Source organism: Panthera onca, chromosome C1 (assembly GCF_046562875.1).
Source record: "Panthera onca isolate mPanOnc1 chromosome C1, mPanOnc1 haplotype 2, whole genome shotgun sequence".
Lineage (NCBI taxonomy): Eukaryota > Metazoa > Chordata > Mammalia > Carnivora > Felidae > Panthera > Panthera onca.
In genome coordinates, this window is record NC_138346.1 from 45,619,984 (window position 1) to 45,638,724 (window position 18,741).

Sequence of the window (18,741 nt, forward strand, 5' to 3'; positions counted from 1 at the left end):
AAAAGGAAAGAATATTTCCAAATTCATTTTCTGAGGCCAGCATTACCGTGATACCAAAATCAGATAAATATACCACACACAAAAAAAGAACTACAGACCAATATCTCTGATGAACATAGATGCAAAAATCCTCAAAACAAAACAAAAACAAAAAACAAAACAACAAAATGAATCCAACACATCAAAAAAAAAAATCATTCACCATGATCAAGTGGAATTTATTCCCAGGGTATAAATGTGATTCAATATTCACAAATCAATCAACATGATATATCACATCAATAAGAGAAAGAATAAAAACTATATGATCACTTCAATAGACACAGAATAAGCATTTGACAAAGAACATCCATTTATGACACAAACCCTCAACAAAGTAGGTTTAGTGGGAACATACCTCAACATAATAAAGGCCATATATGAAAAACTAACATCATCCTTAATTATCAACTCTCAGTTTTTCACTGAAGGTCAGGAACAAGACAAGGATGTCCACTCTCATTTGTTCAAGGTAGTACTGGAAGTCCTAGCCCAGCAATCAGACAACAAAAAGAAATAAAAAGCATCCTAATCAGTAAAGAAGAAATAAAACTTTAACTATTTGTAGGTGACATTATACTGTATATAGAAAACCTGAATGACTCCACCAAAAAACTGCTAGAACTGGTAAATGAATTCAGTAAAGTTTCAGGTTACAAAATCAAGTTACAGAAATCTGTTGCATTTCTATACACCAATAATGAAGCAGCAGAAAGAGAAATTAGGAAAATCATTCCCTTTTTTAAGAAAAAAACCCAGGAATTATAATTGCAGCAAAAACAATAAGATACCTAGGAATAAACCTAACCAAAGAGGTAAAATACCTGTACGCTGAAAATTATAAAACAATGATGAAGGAAATTGAAGATGACACAAAGATATTGAAGAAAGACATTCTATACTCATGGATTGGAAGAACAAATATTGTTAAAATGTCTATACTACCTAAAGTAATTTACACATATAATGTAATATCCATCAAAATACCAACAGCAGTTTTCACCGAACTAGAACGAACCATCCTAAAATTTGCATGGAACCACACAAGGCTTTATATAGCCAAAGCAATCCTGAAAAAGAAAAGCAAAGCCGGAGGCATCACAATTCCAGACTTCAAGTCATATTACAAAGGTGTAGTGAGCAAAACAGTATGATACCAGCACAAAAACAGACACAAAGATCAGTAGAACAGAGTATAAAACCTAGAAATGGACCCACAACTATATGGTCAATTAATCTTTGACAAAGAAGCAAAGAATATCCAATGGGAAAAAGATAGTTTCTTCAACAAATGGTGTTGGGAAAACTGGACAGCAACATGCAAAAACCTGAAACTGGACCACTTTCTTACAGAAGAATAAATTCAAAATGGATGAAAGACCTAAATGTGAGACCTGAAACTAAAATATCCTAGAAGAGAACACAGGCAGTAACATCTCTGTCATCAACCACAGCAACATTTTTCTAGATATGTCTTCTGAGGTAAAGAAAACAAAGCAAAAATGAACTATTGAGACTACATCAAAATAAAAAGCTTCTGCCCAGCAAAGGGAATAATCACCAAAATTAAAAGGCAACCTATGGAATGGGAGAAGATATTTGTAAATGACATATCTGATAAAGAGTTAGTATTCAAAATACATAAACAACTTATGAAACTCACCACCTGAAAAACAAATGATCCAATTAAAAAATTGGCAGAAGACATGAATAGACATTTTTCCAAAGAAGACATATAGATGGCCAACAGACATATCACTATCACTTATTACCAGGGAAATGCAAGTCACAACCACAATGAGGTATCACCTCACACTTGTCAGATGGCTAAGATTAACAACACAAGAAACAACAGGTGCAGGCAAGGCTGTGGAGATAAAGGAGTCCTCTTGCACTGTTGGTGGGAATGCAAACTGGTACAGCCACTGTGGAAAACAGTTGGGAGGTTCCTCAAAAAGTTAAAAGTAGAACTACCCTACAATTCAGCAACCACACTCCTGGGTACTTACCTAAAGAATACAAAAACATTAATCCAAAGATACATGCACTCTTAGTTTATAGCAACATTAATTACAATAACTAAACTATGGAAGCAGCTCAAGTGTCCACTTATTGATGGAAAAAGATGTGGTACATATATACAATGGAATATTATTCATCTATAAAAAAGAATGAAATCTTGCTATTTACAATAACATGGATGGAGATAGAGAATGCTAAGTGAAATATGTCAGCCAGAGAAAGACAAATACCATATGATCGCTTATATGTGGAATTTAAGAAATAAAACAAAGGAGCAAAGGGGAAAAAAAGAGAGAGAGATAAACCAAGAAACAGACTGTTAACTATAGAGAAGAAACTGATGGTCGCCAGAGGGGAGGTGGGTGGGGGGGGGGATGGGTGAAATAGGTGATGGGGATTAAACAGTACATTTATCATGATGAACACTGAGTAAGTAATGTGTTGAAATGTTGAATCACTCTATTGTACACCTGAAACTAATAGAACACTGTATGTTAACTAACTGAAATTAAAATAAAAACTTTAAAAACAGAAAAGTATACGAAAAGTATATATACATAACAAACATACAATGGTCCTAGTTATTCATATTATCTTTTCACCTAACAATTATTATGAGAATTTATTATTGTTTATGAAGACATTCCTAGTTATTTTAAGTGCTAAATATTATTTCTTGTGTGAATATAGCATAAAATATTCTATCAATCCCCCACTGATAGATGCTTAGGTGATTTCCAAGTTCCCAGTCTTAAAAACCATGCTGCAGTGGGTATCCTTATGTATGCTTCCTTGTGAACATGTATGGAAATCGTTGGGTAATTTTCTAGAAATGCAATTGCTCGTTTGAAAAATATGTGCCTTGATCATTTTTATTAACAGTGGGCCTTAATATGAAGTAGCCTTTGTGTTAGGTAAGACAGCAACAGAGCATATGTAGAATTCAGTGGTTTTTCTGTTTGTTAGCCAGATGGAAATCAGTGAATGAGACTCCCAGAGCCAAAAACTCTGTTGAGAGATTCTCACAAGTAGTGTGTAGCAGGGAGGAAGACTCATCAATGTGGCAGTGGCAGGAGGGCAGGACTCTTATTCTGATATTAACCAGGATTTTAATCTTGTAAGTTTCCTGAGACATTACAGAAAGTCCTTTGTTTGAAATACTTCAAAGTCAGAAAAAAAAAAAAAACCCAACATGTAGTTCAGAAGGTAGAGAAATTAGAAACATCTGGTAAGTTTGGTTGCCGACCTGGCTTGTGCTGACATGGAGATGTAATAACCAGGCGGTTGACTAGTCCAGTCTAATTTGGGTGAATAATATTTTCTCAGCAGTCTCCTGGCCACAAACTATCAAAAAGCAATGGGAACATGCTGTAAAGTGCCTTGATGCCCAGAACAATTACACTCTGGAAACATTCTCTTGGCTGGCTGAATGTGACCTATGACCACGGCTCAGTTCATTCCACAAACAGAATTAGTCACAGAGCACATGTGAAATAACACTCTTTGTAGGACTTTTCTTGTGTTAATTTTCTAAGTGCATGATGCCATGATGGGTGCTCACACTTTGGAATGCTGTTTATTACCTCATAATAGCAGGGATGGAAAATAATGCAACACTTTTCTTTATATAATTATACCAGTAGCATTTTCCCCATGTGGTTATGGATTGTACTTTTTTCAGAGCTATCTTATATATGAACGAGGCCAGTATAAGAATCTGGCTTTGTTTTTAACATATTTTTACTGTCGTAATGTCATGCAAATAACATGCAAGTTACTTGTGTTCTAAGAAATGTTTTGATTTTCAGTTCAGCCCTGTTATCTGTCTGATTACTTTCTTTTTAAAAAAAAATTTTTTTTTTAACGTTTATTTATTTTTGAGACAGAGAGACAGAGCATGAACGGGGAGGAGCAGAGAGAGAGGGAGACACAGAATCTGAAACAGGCTCCAGGCTCTGAGCTGTCAGCACAGAGCTCGACGCAGGGCTGGAACTCACGAACCGTGAGATCATGACCCAAGCCGAAGTCGGACGCTTAACCGACCAAGCCACCCAGGCGCCCCTGTCTGATCACTTTCTGATCCATCTCTGATCTCATGAAGGAAAATTAATTACTTCACTTTCATGTAATATGTGTGTATTTCAGACATAAACCAGTTGATTTACTTGTCACTTTGCATTTTAATTTATTTATTTATCTGTCTCCAACTAGGTGTCTACTCCTCAAAGTTAGGAGTATTTTATTTTGTAAACTACTCTTGGTGACTGTCAGAGTGCCAAATTCATAATAAGTAAAGAATAAATGTTTATAACATGAATGTATCAGTCAGCTAATCAGAGACCATGAGGTACTTTGATATAAAATCCAATCTAGCTGCTAATCATTTTTCTCCAGTGGGTACATTCTTGCATTTGGGTTTCTTAAAACTTTTTTTTTACTAATCCATATTGTTGGGTGATTTTCCAAAGGCAGCTGTGAGTTTCTGAGTATATATTCTGAAAGCATCAGTATGTAATTCTGTAATTAGTCAAGATAGACCAATTTTTTGGTGCCACTTTCAAAGACTTCTGAAGATTCTGTTATTTGATGGGAAGAGTTTGTTCTAACTGAAAATTATAGTGTCTTGCTTTCTCCTACACCGGGACATTATAGCCTAAGAAATGTCTGAAATACTGCATCAAATTAAAGAAGCTTCAAAAAGTATCTCTTATCAGGAATCTATTTTCTGAATTATTTGTAAACTGTATCATCAAAGTGTGTCTATCAAGCACTGACATGCAGCTAGTACATCCCTGAGTACCAGACCGATTAGGTTGTCTATGTAGACCCGTGATGCAGCACAGTTGTGTTGTTTTTACAGTTCTTTTCAATTCTGGATTCTGTATCCCTCTGATTTTGCTTAGAATTCTATTTGCTTGAAAGTTGAACATGAGGTTTAGTTATTGATTCTTCCTTTGTAACTTAAAAAAAATTTTTTTTTAATGTTTTTATTTTATTTTTGAGAGAGAGAGAGAGAGAGCACAAGCAGGGGAGGGGCAGAGAGACAGGGAGACACAGATTCAGAAGCAGACTCCAGGCTCTGAGCTGTCAGTACAGAGCCTGACATGGAGCTCGAACCCACGAACTGTGAGATCATGACCTGAGCCGAAGTCGGACGCTTAAACGACTGAGCCACCCAGGCGCCCCTGTCACTTTTAATTTTCAAAAACAATCCTTCCTAGGCTGCTGAAGAAAGCATTTTCTTGGGCCCATTCTTCTCAAAGCTCCTGCCTTAACCTTTCATTTTATGTGGGCTAGCCCAATTTGATGTCAAACCTTTGTTCTTTCTTTTGTAGGAATATAGGTGCATTAAGGTATCATCAGGCAAGACACAATGATGTTATTATATACCTTTTCTGTTTCAACAGGACTAAGGGATGTGATTCAAAATATGAAAGTCAAGATTTTACTTACAATAGAGAATGTTGGGATATATGTTAATAATAGAGTCAAGCTATGTTGTGTAGCTTTGAGAAAATTATGTAATATTTCCAAGTTTCCTTCCTTGTCTTTAAAATATGATGAAGGTTGTAAATGATTCTGTTGAGTGTCTTGTGTAGCTGATACATAGTAGGCACTAAAAATGACAGCTAATAGAATTTAAAGCTGCAAAAAATCCTGGGAGAAATAATCTTTCTGAGCTTGGTATATATGTGACATGCATGCTGCCACTCCATGTGGCCCTGCTAATGGGTCAGTAACTTTTCCATTGTTTCTGCGTGCAGCTCTAGGATTACTTATAAGTAGCCAATGCCAGGTAACCAAAGAAGAAAAATGAGTTGAAACTGTTTTTTCATCCCTCATAGAGTCCAATCCTTTCATATTGTAGGAGAGAAACCTGAGGCCTGGAGAAGTTACATGATTTCCTCAAGGCGGTATGCATTTAGTGAGTGGTCAGAACCTGTACTAAAGTCAGAACTGTTAATTCAGATCTCTTTCATTGCAATATTGGTCAGACTTATGCACCTTCTTTCATAATAACCAGAGCCGAGACTCATTATCACTTCCCATTTTTTCTCAAGCAAATAAATTAACCCATGATTTTTTTTGAATTGGTATCTACTGGTTTATATAAATGAACCCTACTGACCATGTTACACTGGTGATTATATGTATTTTTTTAAAAGCCATGGTGTTTGATTCAAACCTTCTGTTCTATTGGCTTTCAGAAAAGAAGCCCGAGGGCCAGCAGATGTAGAAGGAGGTATAATCAAGGTAAACAATTAGATAAATAGAAGAAGTTTCCTAAGGAAGACTAACTCTAAACATTTTCCACATCTTCTTTGATCATTTGACTTTTTTTTTTTTCTGGTCTGTTATATTATGCTGAAATTTTGGGTTTGAATCCTCTGAAGCTGGCAGCAGTTAAATTAATCCTTTTTACTGAGAACATGCTCATGCTTGCTAACAATTACAAAATTAATTTGGACTTCTTAGCCAAAGGAAAAACAGGATGAGAAAAGACAACGCAAAGTCTCTTTTCTCATCACTTATGCCTCCACCCCCACTGTTTTTTGTTTGTTTTAGTTACATTTTCAAATATTCTCTCATTTTCCCATGTTCTGCATTCACTTAGAAAATCTTCTAATAGCACAGAGGACAAACAGGAGTTCCAGAAGTGCTGACTCATCGCAGCAGAAGTCCAATGGTTTGGCAGGAGACTTAATTTTAAAATGTTGAAATTGGCCCTTTTAAAAATAAGCCCATGGCAGCAGATGTCACTGTTGGTCCATCTTAACTTTAGGGCACTTCTTGAGCAGTGTTTGCTCTGAGCCTATGAGCCCCAGCATCCTAGGTGTTAGGCAGCAGTGTCTTGTGGGACATTTCACGATGGTCTGTAGCACTAATGTGAGGGCCAATTTCTTACCCCTGGGGCCCAATTTAACTACATAGAACTTTTAATATTATGATTATGATTCTCATTCTAATGTCATTTGCCTTTTTAAAATAGGGATCTTTTCCTCGAGGCTCAAATTGTCTTTCTGTGTGTCATTTCCTAAGCATGGAACAGCTTTCTTTTTTTTCTGCTAGGACATGTTTATTTATTCATGTATAGATTTCCTGAGTTCATGTATAAATTTCCGTAATTCTTACATTTTCTAAGGTACTTTCTTCAACATTAATTTTTTTGCTATTAACTATGATGCAGTCAACTTTCACTTTTCTGAGTAAATAATTTGTGCCAGTTGTCTACCTATTGTCTCTCAGTTTCAGGTCCTCCTTTTTGACTCTATTCTGTGGTACTAGGACCCTGCAAATTTCATTCCTCAGATTTTCTTGCCAGATTCTTGGAGGTTTTAGAGTGGGTCTGGAAGGTACTGGGGATTAGGCTTTCTATATAATGAGAGAGGGTATAGACTTTTACGGTTTTAAAATTTCTACCATTCTTCTTGGCCTCAATTCCAAAATGGCAGTTCTCCTAAGATCCTGCTGGTGGCCCCAGCTATGGAAGTGACTCCAGCCTCCAGATGCTTTTGGCACTTCCAGAACAAGTCTTATTGTGTTCCCTTAGAAGTTCCAGCAGCAGCCAGCCCAAGTCCCTTTTTTAAAGCATCCACTCTGGGACCTTGATCTTGTAGCTTCTAGGTTCTGGTTTTCTCCATCTTTTCCCTTTGGTACTTTAACCTCAGGCATTGTGGCTGTTTATTGAGTGTCCTATTTTTGCATATGCAGCCATCTTAACACCTGCAGAACCAATTCCCTCCAATAAATTCCCTCTGTTAAGTGTGGGTTTCTATTTTCTTAACTTGTAAAATCTCTCTCTCTTCTCTCTCTCTAGTCATATATATTTCAAATTATATTTAATGTGAAAAGTAGGAAAAAAGCAAGTAGCAAATTCATTGCATTGTTTCTTTTTTTTTTTAACTATTTATTTATTTATTTATTTATGAGAGAGAGAGAGAGAGAGAGAGAGAAACAAAAAACAGAAACAAGCAGGGGAAGGGCAGAGAGAGAAAGAGACAGAGAGAGAGAGAGAGAGAGAGAGAGAGACAGAGAGAGATACAGAATTGGAAGCAGGCTCCAGGCTCTGAGATGTCAGCATAGAGCTTGATGTGGGGTTTCAACTCATAAACCGTGAAATCCTGACCTGAGCTGAAGTCGGATGCTTAACTGACTGTAGCCACCCAGTGCCCCTGACTTTAAAGTTTATTTATTTATTTTGAGAGTGAGAGTGAGCGTGCAAGTGGGAAGGGGCAGAGAGAGAGGGAGAGAGAGAGAATGCCAGGCTGGCTTCACGCTGTTAGTGCAGAGACTAACACTGGGCTTGGTCTCACGAACTGTGAGATCATGACCTGAGCTGGTTGCTTAACTGACTGAGCCACCCAACCATCCCATTGCATTGTGTTTCTGATTTATATTTAAAAAATGCTTCCCTGATTTGAGTCTTCAGCATGAGATATGTATGTGATGATTTTGACTACTTGATATGGAATATGTTTTGTGAAATGTGTATATACCTCTTGATAGGATCAAAGCAAAAACTGATGTGAACATTGATAGTAATTTCTCATCTCAAAATTTTTGCCTATGGGGTTCTAGTTAGGTTTTACAATTACTAAAATCACTTGATGCCTGTTTTCTATCCGTGATCTAATTTATACTTCATTTTACAGAAAGCAAACCAAGGCCTTGGAGAGATGAAGGGGCTTCCTTAAGGTCATACAAGTGAGTTGTTAGAAACCTAAAGCAGAACTCAATCTAGTTTTCTTTCTTTTGCCTCAAGCTGCCTTTAGTTGCTCATGATTTAACATATATCCAGTGCCAGGATTTGTTAGCATTTGGTAAGCAATGAACATAAATAATGTAATAATCCAGGGTTTCTTTGGACTAATCATAGTTACATTAATGTGCCATGCTGAGAACTTTAATTTGGAAGAGATAATTAAAGAAGTTGTTGCTTTCTATGAAAGTCAATTACTTCTTTATACTACATGTTTATTCATTCATTCACATTCAGTGAATATGTACTACTTAATTAATATGTGCTATTATTAATATGTATTAATGTACACTTATTAATATGTACTAATGTACATGTGTCAGGGTATTAGTATCATTTTGACTGTTTTAGATCTGTCAACATCCCCTCTTTCTGTTCACAGCAGTGTTTGCATAAATTGGGCTACATTAACTTACTCTACTTCCTCAATTCTTTTCTTTTTTTTTTTAATTTTTTTTTAACGTTTTATTTATTTTTGAGACAGGGAGAGACAGAGCATGAACAGGGGAGGGTCAGAGAGAGGGAGACACAGAATCTGAAACAGGCTCCAGGCTCTGAGCTGTCAGCACAGAGCCCGATGCGGGGCTCGAACTCACGGACCGCGAGATCATGACCTGAACCGAAGTCGGCCGCTTAACCAACTGAGCCACCCAGGCACCCCTCCTCAATTCTTTTCTATTAAACCCCCTACAATGTAGGTTCTGCTCCTTTTCTGTTGAAACAGTCTTTGAATTCGCCAATGACCTACATATCCCCCAATCCAATAAACACTTTCCTGCTTTTGTCTTGACCCACTTTCTGTTGCAATTGACGTTGTTGACCACTCTCCTTCCTGAAAACTCTCCCTTTCTTCCTAGATATTTCTCTACTAAGTTGTTCTCCGTTTCCTATTGCTAGTTCTCACATCTCCTATGTAGGATCTCAGATATCAGTGACCTCCAGATCTCTGTTCTTGGTCTTGTGCCCTTCTCATTATATTTTCTCCCCCACATGACCCTATTTTGTCTCACTTTCTGACCTTCTACCATCATTTCTGGGAATCTGAAGATTCCCAAATCCGTGTCTCTAACCTAGACCTCTTTCATAATCTCCACTGTACATCTGTTTGCTGGAAAGCCACTCCATCCACAAATAGCTTTGTTCCATCCATACCAAAGCACTTGCAGCTTTTGTTCTTATCATGTTCCATATCTCTGTATTTCAAATCTTACCCCTATTTGGAATGCTTCACTTCTTGTTCACTTTCTTCATATAGTTAAATTTTTTTGAAAGCCCAACAACCTCATTTCAAATATCTCAGTTTAAATGCCTTATTTAAAACAGCTCCCTTAGTTAAAATATTTCTTTGAGAAACATTCCTGCCTGATACTCTATTGTTCATACTTCTTTTCTTGTTTATACTTTTCTTTTACTCAGACCACAATCCTAATGCTTGACTGTTACCATTGCTTTGCTTTTCTCCCTTACTAGTTTCTTTTGGTAGTCTCCAAAGATGAATGCCATCAATATCTCATCTTCCTGTACATGTATGCTGCTTCTCACATAAAGAGAGGGAGGCTCTTTCCCCTCTTCTTGAATGTGCACTGGACTTTTGACTTGCTTTAGCCAACAGAGTTTGGCAGAAGTAACATTCTGAGATTTCTTAGTGCAGGCCCCAAGGGGCTTGCAGCTTTCTTGTCTTTACCTTTTGCATCCTAACTGCCATGCTTTAAAGATATTCAAGTTAGACATCTGAATGATCAGACGTCACAGAGACACCCTGAAGAATGAAGGCTATTATGGACATTCTAACCCTAGTTAAGCTTCCAATGAATGTAGCTATATGAATGACCTCTTCAAAACTGAGTAGTTGCTCTCAAGTCTAGTTACTTATCAGAATCATCTGGGGAGCTTTAAAAATTATTGCCTCTTGGAGGCTTTTATTTGATAGGTCTGTGCTGTAGCCCAAATCTGTTTTTAAAAAACACTAAACTACGGGATACCTGGCTCATTCAGTCCAAGGAGTATGTGACTCTTGATCTCAGCTTTGTGAGTTTGAGCCCCATGTTGGGTGTAGAGATTACTAAAAATAATTAAAAGAAAAGAAATTAGGAAAGGCTCTTCACATTTTTGAGTTTCAATTTCTCCACCTTCAAACTGAGGATAATATTATGTATTTTAAAAAGCACTAAGCTATTATCTACAAGATGTATTTCTGATGATACAAAGGGCTGTTTTGGATTGTTCAGAACACTTGTGAAGGTGGATAGAAGATAGTCTTTTTCTATTTAAACAGAGGAAATATGTACTCCCAGAGAAAGAGACAAGAGTAATAGACTGTTGAAGGCATCTAGATTAACTAAACAAGGGGTTCACAAACCTGTATGCAAATCAGAATTGCCTGGGAGTTTGAAAATACCAATGTCAGTACCTACTGCAGAACAATGACGTCAGAATCTCTGGGTATCAGTCACCGGCACCCACTGCAGACTAATAATATTAGAATTTCTGTGGGTGGAGCATCCAGTGGTGAGAACCATCTTGAACAGAGGTTTGCAAATGGTTTCTGTAAAGGGGCAGACTAAATATTTTTGGCTTTGGTATTTGAAATATTATTGGCCACATGGTCTCGGTCCCATTACTCAACTCTGCTGTTGTAGCACAGAAGTAGCCATAAATAAGACATAAACAAATGAAAAATGCTCATGTTGTAATAAAACTTTATGTATGAGCACAAATTTGAAACTATAGTTTTCTGACCCTTGAACTTGAACAAACAACACCTAATTTTAAAAATTTTCAACTTTATTGGGATAAGATTGGCATGGACAATTGTTAGATATTTAAAGTGTACATTGGGTGATTTGATATACATATATGTTGTGAAAAGATCCCCTCCCCATCTAGTTAATTAACATACCATTGCTTCATGTATTTATCTTTTTTTCTTTTTTTGGTGAGAACTTTTAAGTTCAAATCTATTTGCAAATTTCAATTGTACAAGTGTTATCAACTTTAATCACTATTTTTTATCTGGCAACAAATTTTCTAGTCTCTGTTTCTATGAATTTGCATCCCCCACCCCTGGATTTTACATATAAGTGATGCAGTATTCGTCTTTCTCTGTCTGGCTTATTTCACTTAGCATAATGTCCCCAAGGTCCATCTGTGTTGTCACAAATGGCAGGATTTACTTCTTTCTCATGGCTGAATAATATCCCAATGTGTGTGTGTGTGTGTGTGTGTGTGTGTGTGTGTGTGCAGATGTATCTTTGTTTCTATCTCTATATCTATATCATCTATATCTATCTATATCTCACATCTTTATCCACTCATCTGTTGATGGACACCTAGGTTGTTTCCTTATCTTGGCTATTGTAAATAATGGTGCAATGAACTTGGGAGTGCAAATATCTCTTCAATATTCCATTTTCATTTTTTTTGGAAATCTCTACTTTTAGGCTTGTTCTTCCAATTTTTAAATATTGCCAACTAACTGAAAAAAAATTAAATGCTGTGTAAGTCAAACTAAACATGTGTCTGGGCTGGACCCAGTTTACTGCATCTGTGGAGAGTCTGAGCCATTACAGAATCAAGACGGGGTTGGGTGTGGAATCTGGGAGAGGAATGTGTCAAAGAAAGCGTTTGTGAGGGAAATGACAGGAGTATAAGAGAGATGGAGCGCTGGGCTAGGGAATAGAGTAGTAATGAGTCATTTAAGGAGTCAAAAGAGATCAGTTCTTCCATTTACATTTCTATTAAATAACTTTTATTAGGAAGATGCCAAAATATTTTATAATATTATATTTTCTCTCATGTCTGTATCTTTATAGTTATTTTCAGGAAAACAAATAGCATCATATGTAGATGATGGGAACTGTTAAGAACCAGGTGGTTTATTATTCAGGACTTTAGGGAGTAGAAAAGGAAGGAGTAGGGGAACTGTCTAGGAGTGGAGAATAGGCCTTGGAGTTCTGTCTGCAAGTAGAGTGGAATAGGGGAAGAATGAATATGAGGAGAAAATGTACCCCAGGAATGATATTCAATATTTAGAGTGGAAAGAGAGAACTGGGATTAGACAAAAGTGGAGAATAGCCAGGAATCAAGTCCTGGTGGGCTGGGAGGTGTTTTGGCAGTGTTGGTCAAAGCAGAAGCCAAGGTGAGGTACTGAACTGGGTGGCCAAGATCAGAGCCAGAACTATTGAATACAGAGCCAGGGATCTGGAGGCAGTTTGGAAAGATATGCAAGGGGGACTGTGCCAACAATATGTACCCCCTGGTTTGGGAGTTTTCAAGTGGGAAAATTGCTGAGTTCGTAATACATATTATGTAACATAGTAATTCTTCTTAGGCTATTCTTTAAGTCAATGTTGAATTAAGAGTTAAACTAGATTTAAAATCTGGAATTTTGGTTAAAAAAATTAAAACATCCAAACATATCATCTTTCCAACAAATGTTTTTTAAACAGACCTTTCAGCCAAGTTGCCTAAGAACAACAGTTGATGAGAACTGCACGTCTTCAAACACTGTCTACTGCAGGATGGAAACAGGAACCTCTGGGAATATCTGTGAGTCATAAAATGTTGTAAGGAACTTTCCAAAACGTTTTCTTGCTAGGATGGAGAGTTCTAATCTCATATTGGCAGGCTCTGTTGGCCACAAGGTACACTGTTTACTTTGATTCCTATTCAGCTGTCCTTCATGACCTTGGTTTATCAAGTTTTTGATATATTAGAACAGAAGACTTGCATAAAATGACAAGATTGTAACCCCTTCTGTTCTTCTGGTCTCTTAAAAGAAATACAAATAATGATCCTAATCTATGCTTCCTCTGTGAGTATGTTTAATTCAGTTGTCTTTGAAGGAAGTAGTTTGGATTACTCCCACAATTTTGAAAGCTTATAGTATTGGTAATTGAAGACATACGTTTTCTTTTAATTAAAAAAACATGTCAAAAAGCACTTCATAATTCTGTCAGAAAAGGGTATTTCTAAGTGTGGTGTGTCTGAATGCACTGGGGTCATTTAATCTAGTTTAAATATTAGTGCTTGAATTTGGAGAAATATAGACAGAAATGCATATCTGATGAACATAGCTATCAATGTTAAGAATGGACCAAAAAGTGGGCCAGAAAAAAGAATACCCAATCCTTTGCTCATAAATTCTTTGAGTCTGAATAATTTCTCAATTTATTGTTTACAGATTTTTTCTATTTTTATTTAGTTTTTAAAGCAGAGGTTCAAAAGGTTTTGATTATTGTACAAAACTGTGCAGTCACCACCCAAATCATTATGTAGAACATTTCCATAACCTAGAAAGTTCCCATGTGACCCTTCTAGTCATTCTTCCACCACCCCTGTCCTCCACACATTAGAAACAGCAGGGATTGGTTTTGCATGTTCTTGGACTTTATAACAGTTGAATCATAGAGTATATACTTTCTTGGGTTTGGCTTCTTTGGCTCAGCATGTTTTTAAGATTCATCCAAATTGTGTGTTTAAGTTGTTCATTCCTTTAAACTGCTCAGTAGTATTCCATTGTATAAGTATATACCACTGTCAGTTCTTTTGATGATAAACATTTGCACTGTTCCCAATTTTGGCTATTATAAATAGGGATGTAAAAGTCATTTTATAATGTATGTTTTAATGTCCCTTAGGTAAATACCTAGGAATGGGATTCCTGCATCATAAGATTTTATAAGAAATTGCCAAACAGTTGATTATACAATTTTACAATCTTACCAGCAATGAATGGAGTTCCATATCCTTGTCATCTTTAGTATTATTAGTCTTTTTGTTTTAACCTCTCAAGCGAGATTGAAACATTAGTACATTATGTTTTTGTTTTTGTTTTTGTTTTTTTGCATTTCTCTGATTACTAATGATGTTGAGGAACTTTTTGTGTGTTAATTGACCATCTCTATGTCTTTCTTTATGAAGTATCTCTTCGATTTTTTTTACATATTAAAAAATGTGCTGGTACTGCCATTACTGGGTCATGGGGTAAATCTATTTTTAACTTTTTGAGGAAACTGCATACTGTTTTCCACAGTGGCTGCACCAGTTTGCATTCCCACCAACAGTATAAGAGGGTTCCCATTTCTCCACATCCTCACCAACACCTGTTGTTTCTGGTGTTGTTAATTTTAGTAATTCTGACAGGTGTGGGTGGTATCTCATTGTGGTTTTCATTTGTATTTCCCTGATGATGAATGGTGTTGAGCATCTTTTCATTTGTCTGTTAGCCATCTTAATGTCTTCTTTGGAAAAATGTCTGTTCATGTCTTTTGCCCATTTCTTAACTGGGTTTTTTGTTTTTTGGGTGTTGAGTTTGATAAATTTTTTATAGATTTTGGATACTAACCCTTTGTCAGATATGTCATTTACAAATATTTTCTCCCATTCCAAAGACTGCCTTTACTTTTGTTGATTGTTTCCTTTGCTGTACAGAAGAAGCTTTTTATCTTCATGAAGTCCCAATAATTCATTTTTGCTTTTATTTCCCTTGCCTCCAGAGATATGTCTAGTAAGAACTTGCTAGGCCAAGGACAAAGAGTTTGCTGCCTGTGCTTCTCTAGGATTTTGATGGTTTCCTATATCACATATAGGTGTTTCATCTATTCTGAACTGATTTTTGTGTATGGTGTAAGGAAGTGGTCCAGTTTCAATCTATATGTTACTGTCCAGTTTTCTCAACATTTGTTGAAGAGATTGTCTTTTCCATTGGATATTCTTTCCTGCTTTGTTGAAGATTAGTTGACCATATAGTTGTGGGTCCATTGCTTGGTTTTCTAGTATGTTCCATTGATCTATGTGTCTGCTTTGTGCCAGTACTATACTATCTTGATGACTACAGCTTTGTAATATAGCTTGAAGTCCAGAATTGTAATGCCTCCAACTTTGGTTTTCTTTTTCAGGATTGCTTTGGCTATTCAGGGTCTTTTGTGGTTCCATACAAATTTTAGGATTGTTTTTTCTAGCTCTGTGAAATGCTGATGGTATTTTGATAGGGAGTACATTAAATGTGTAGATTGCTTTTGGTAGTATAGACATTTTAACAATGTTCTTCCAATCCATGAGCATGGGATATTTTTCCATTTCTGTGTCCTTTTCAACTTCTTTTCTAAGTGCTCTATAATTTTCAGAGTACAGATCTTTTACATCTATGGTTTGGTTTATTCCTAGGTATCTTACTGTTTTTGGTGCAATTGTAAATAGGATAGATTCCTTGATTTTTTTTTTTCTGCTATTTCATTATTGGTGTATAGAATTGCAACAGATTTCTGTATGTTGATTTTACATCCTATGACTTTGTTCTGGCAATATTTTGGTAAATTCTTTAGAGTATTCTATATAGAGTATCATGCCAACTGCCAAGAGTGAAAGTTTGACTTCTTCTTTGCCAGTTTGGATGCCTTTTATTTCTTTTTGTTGTCTGATTGTTGAGGCTAGTATTTCCAGTACTGTGTTAAATAACAATGGTGAGAGTGGACATCCAGTCTTACTCATGACTATAGAGGAAAAGCTTTAAGTTTTTCCCCATTGAGGATGATAATAGTTGTGAGTCTTTCATATGTGGCTGTTGATGTATGTTCCCTCTAGCCCTACTTTGTTGGGGTTTTTTGTCAAGAATGGGTGCTGTATTTTGTCAGATTCTTTTTCTGCATCTACTGAGAGGTTCTTATCCTTTCTTACGTTACTGTATGTCACACTGATTGATTTGCAAATATTGAACCATCCTGTAACCCAGGAATAAATCCCACTTGATAGTGAATAATTCTTTAAAGTATTGTTAGATTAGACTTGCTAGTATCTTGTTGAGAATTTTTGCATCCATGTTCATTAGGGGTATTGGCCTGTAATTCTACTTTTTAGTGGGGTCTTTGTCTGGTTTTAGAATCAAGGTAATGCCGGCCTTGTAGAATGAGTTTGGAAGTTTTCCTTCCATTTCTGTTTTTTGGAACAATTTGAGAAGATAGGTTTTAACTCTTCTTTAAATGTCTGGTAGAATTACCCTGGAAAGACATATGGCTCTGGTCATTTTTTTGATGGGGGATTTTTGATTCAATTTCGTGTTTATGGATCTGTTCAAATTTTCTACTTCTTCCTGTTTCAGTTTTGGTAGTTTGTGAATTTCTAGGAATTTGTCCCTTTCTTCTAGATTGCTCAGTTTGTTGGCATATAATGTTTCATAATATTCTCTTATAATTGTTGGTGTTTCTGTGGTGTTAGTTACAATCTCTCCTCTTTCATTTATGCTTTTATTTATTTGGGTCTTCTCTTTTCGTTTTGATAAGTCTGGCTAGGGGTTTATCAACTTTATTAATTCTTTCAAAGAACCAGCTCTTAATTTTGTTGATCTGTTCTACTGTTTTTTTGTTTTTTGTTATTTGTCTGTTTCTATATTGTTTATTTCTGCTCTAATCTTTATTATTTCCCTTCTTCTACAGGCTTTAGGCTTTATTTGCTATTCCTTTTCTAGCTCCTTTAGGTGTAAGGTTAGGTTGTGTATTTGAAACTTTTCTTCCTTATCAGGTAGACATGTATTGCTATATACTTCCCTCTTATGACCACCTTTGCTGTATCTCAGAGGTTTTGGACTGTCATGTTGTCATTTTTATTTTCTTCCCTATATTTTAAATTTTCTTTTAATTTCCTGGTTAACCCATTCATTATTTAGTAGAATGTTCTTTAACCTCCATGTATTTGCGGGTTTCCAAATTTTTTCTTGTGGCTGACTTCAAGTTTCATAGTATTGTGGTCTGAAATTATGCATGGTATGATCTCAATCTTTTTGTACTTGTTGAGGTCTGATTTATGACCCAGTGTGTGATCTATTCTGGAGAATGTTCCATGTGCCCTCGAAAAAAATGTGTATTCTGTTGCTTTAGGATGAATATTCTAAACGTGTCTGTTAAGTCCATTTGGTTCAGTGTGTCATTCAAAGTCATTTTCTTGTTGATTTTCCGCTTAGATGATCTATCCATTGCTGTAAGTGGGGTGTGAAAGCCCCCTGCTATTATTGTATTATTATCAATGAGTTTCTTTATGTTTGTTATTAATTGATTTATCTATTTGAGTTATTTCAAATTGGGGGCATAAATATTTACAATTGTTAGATCTTCTTGTTGGATAGACCCCTTACTTATGATATAATACCCTTTTTAATCTCTTGTTACAGTCTTTGGTTTAAAATCTAGTTTGTCTGATATAGCTATGGCTTTCTTTTGATGTCCCTTAGCATGATAGATCATTCTCCATCCCCTCACTTTCAATATGGAGGTGTCTTTAGGTCTAAAATGAGTCTCATTTTTTTTAATCAATTCTGATACCCTGTATCTTTCGATGCGAGAATTTAGTCCATGTATAATCAGAGTAATTATTGGTAGATAAGAATTTAGTGTCATTGTATTACCTGTAGAGTTGCTGTTTCTGAGAGATTTTCTGTGTTCCTTTCCAGTCTTTGTTGGTTTTGGTCTTTCCCATTTAAAGGGTTCCTTTTAATATTTCTTGTAGGGCTGGTTTAGTGGTCACAAACTCCTTTAGTTTTTATCTGGGAAAGTCTTTACCTCTCCTTCTGTTCTGAATGACACAGCTTGTTGGATAAAATATTCTTGGCTGCATATTTTTTCTCTTCATCATGTTCAATATATCATGCTACTTGCCTTCTGGCCTGCCAGGTTTTTGTAGAGAGATCTGCTGCTGACCTGATTTATCCTCCCTTGTAGGTTAAGGATTTATTTTCCCTTGCTACTTTCAGGATTCTTTCCTTTGCTCTTTATTTTGCAATTTGTACTATGATATGTCTTAGTATTGGCTGGCTTTTGTTGAATTTGATGGGAATTCTCTGTACTTCCTGATTGTGGATGACTGTTTTCTTCCCCAGATTAGGGAAGTTTTTAGCTATAATTTGCTTAAATAAACCTCTGCCCCTTTCC

The 18,741-nt window shown here is 36.1% G+C and overlaps 1 long non-coding RNA gene across 2 annotated transcripts in view; it reads left to right on the forward strand.

Moving 5' to 3' along the window:
- Window positions 1-18,741, forward strand: part of LOC144617144 (uncharacterized) — a 191,612-nt gene that overhangs the window by 83,973 nt on the left and 88,898 nt on the right. The window contains exons 5-7 of one of the 2 annotated variants that reach the window (XR_013557232.1): window positions 6,270-6,315; window positions 8,715-8,766; window positions 13,270-13,369. This is a non-coding gene — a long non-coding RNA (uncharacterized LOC144617144). The remainder of the gene's footprint in view (window positions 1-6,269; window positions 6,316-8,714; window positions 8,767-13,269; window positions 13,370-18,741) is intronic. The other variant, XR_013557233.1, reaches the window with a different exon arrangement.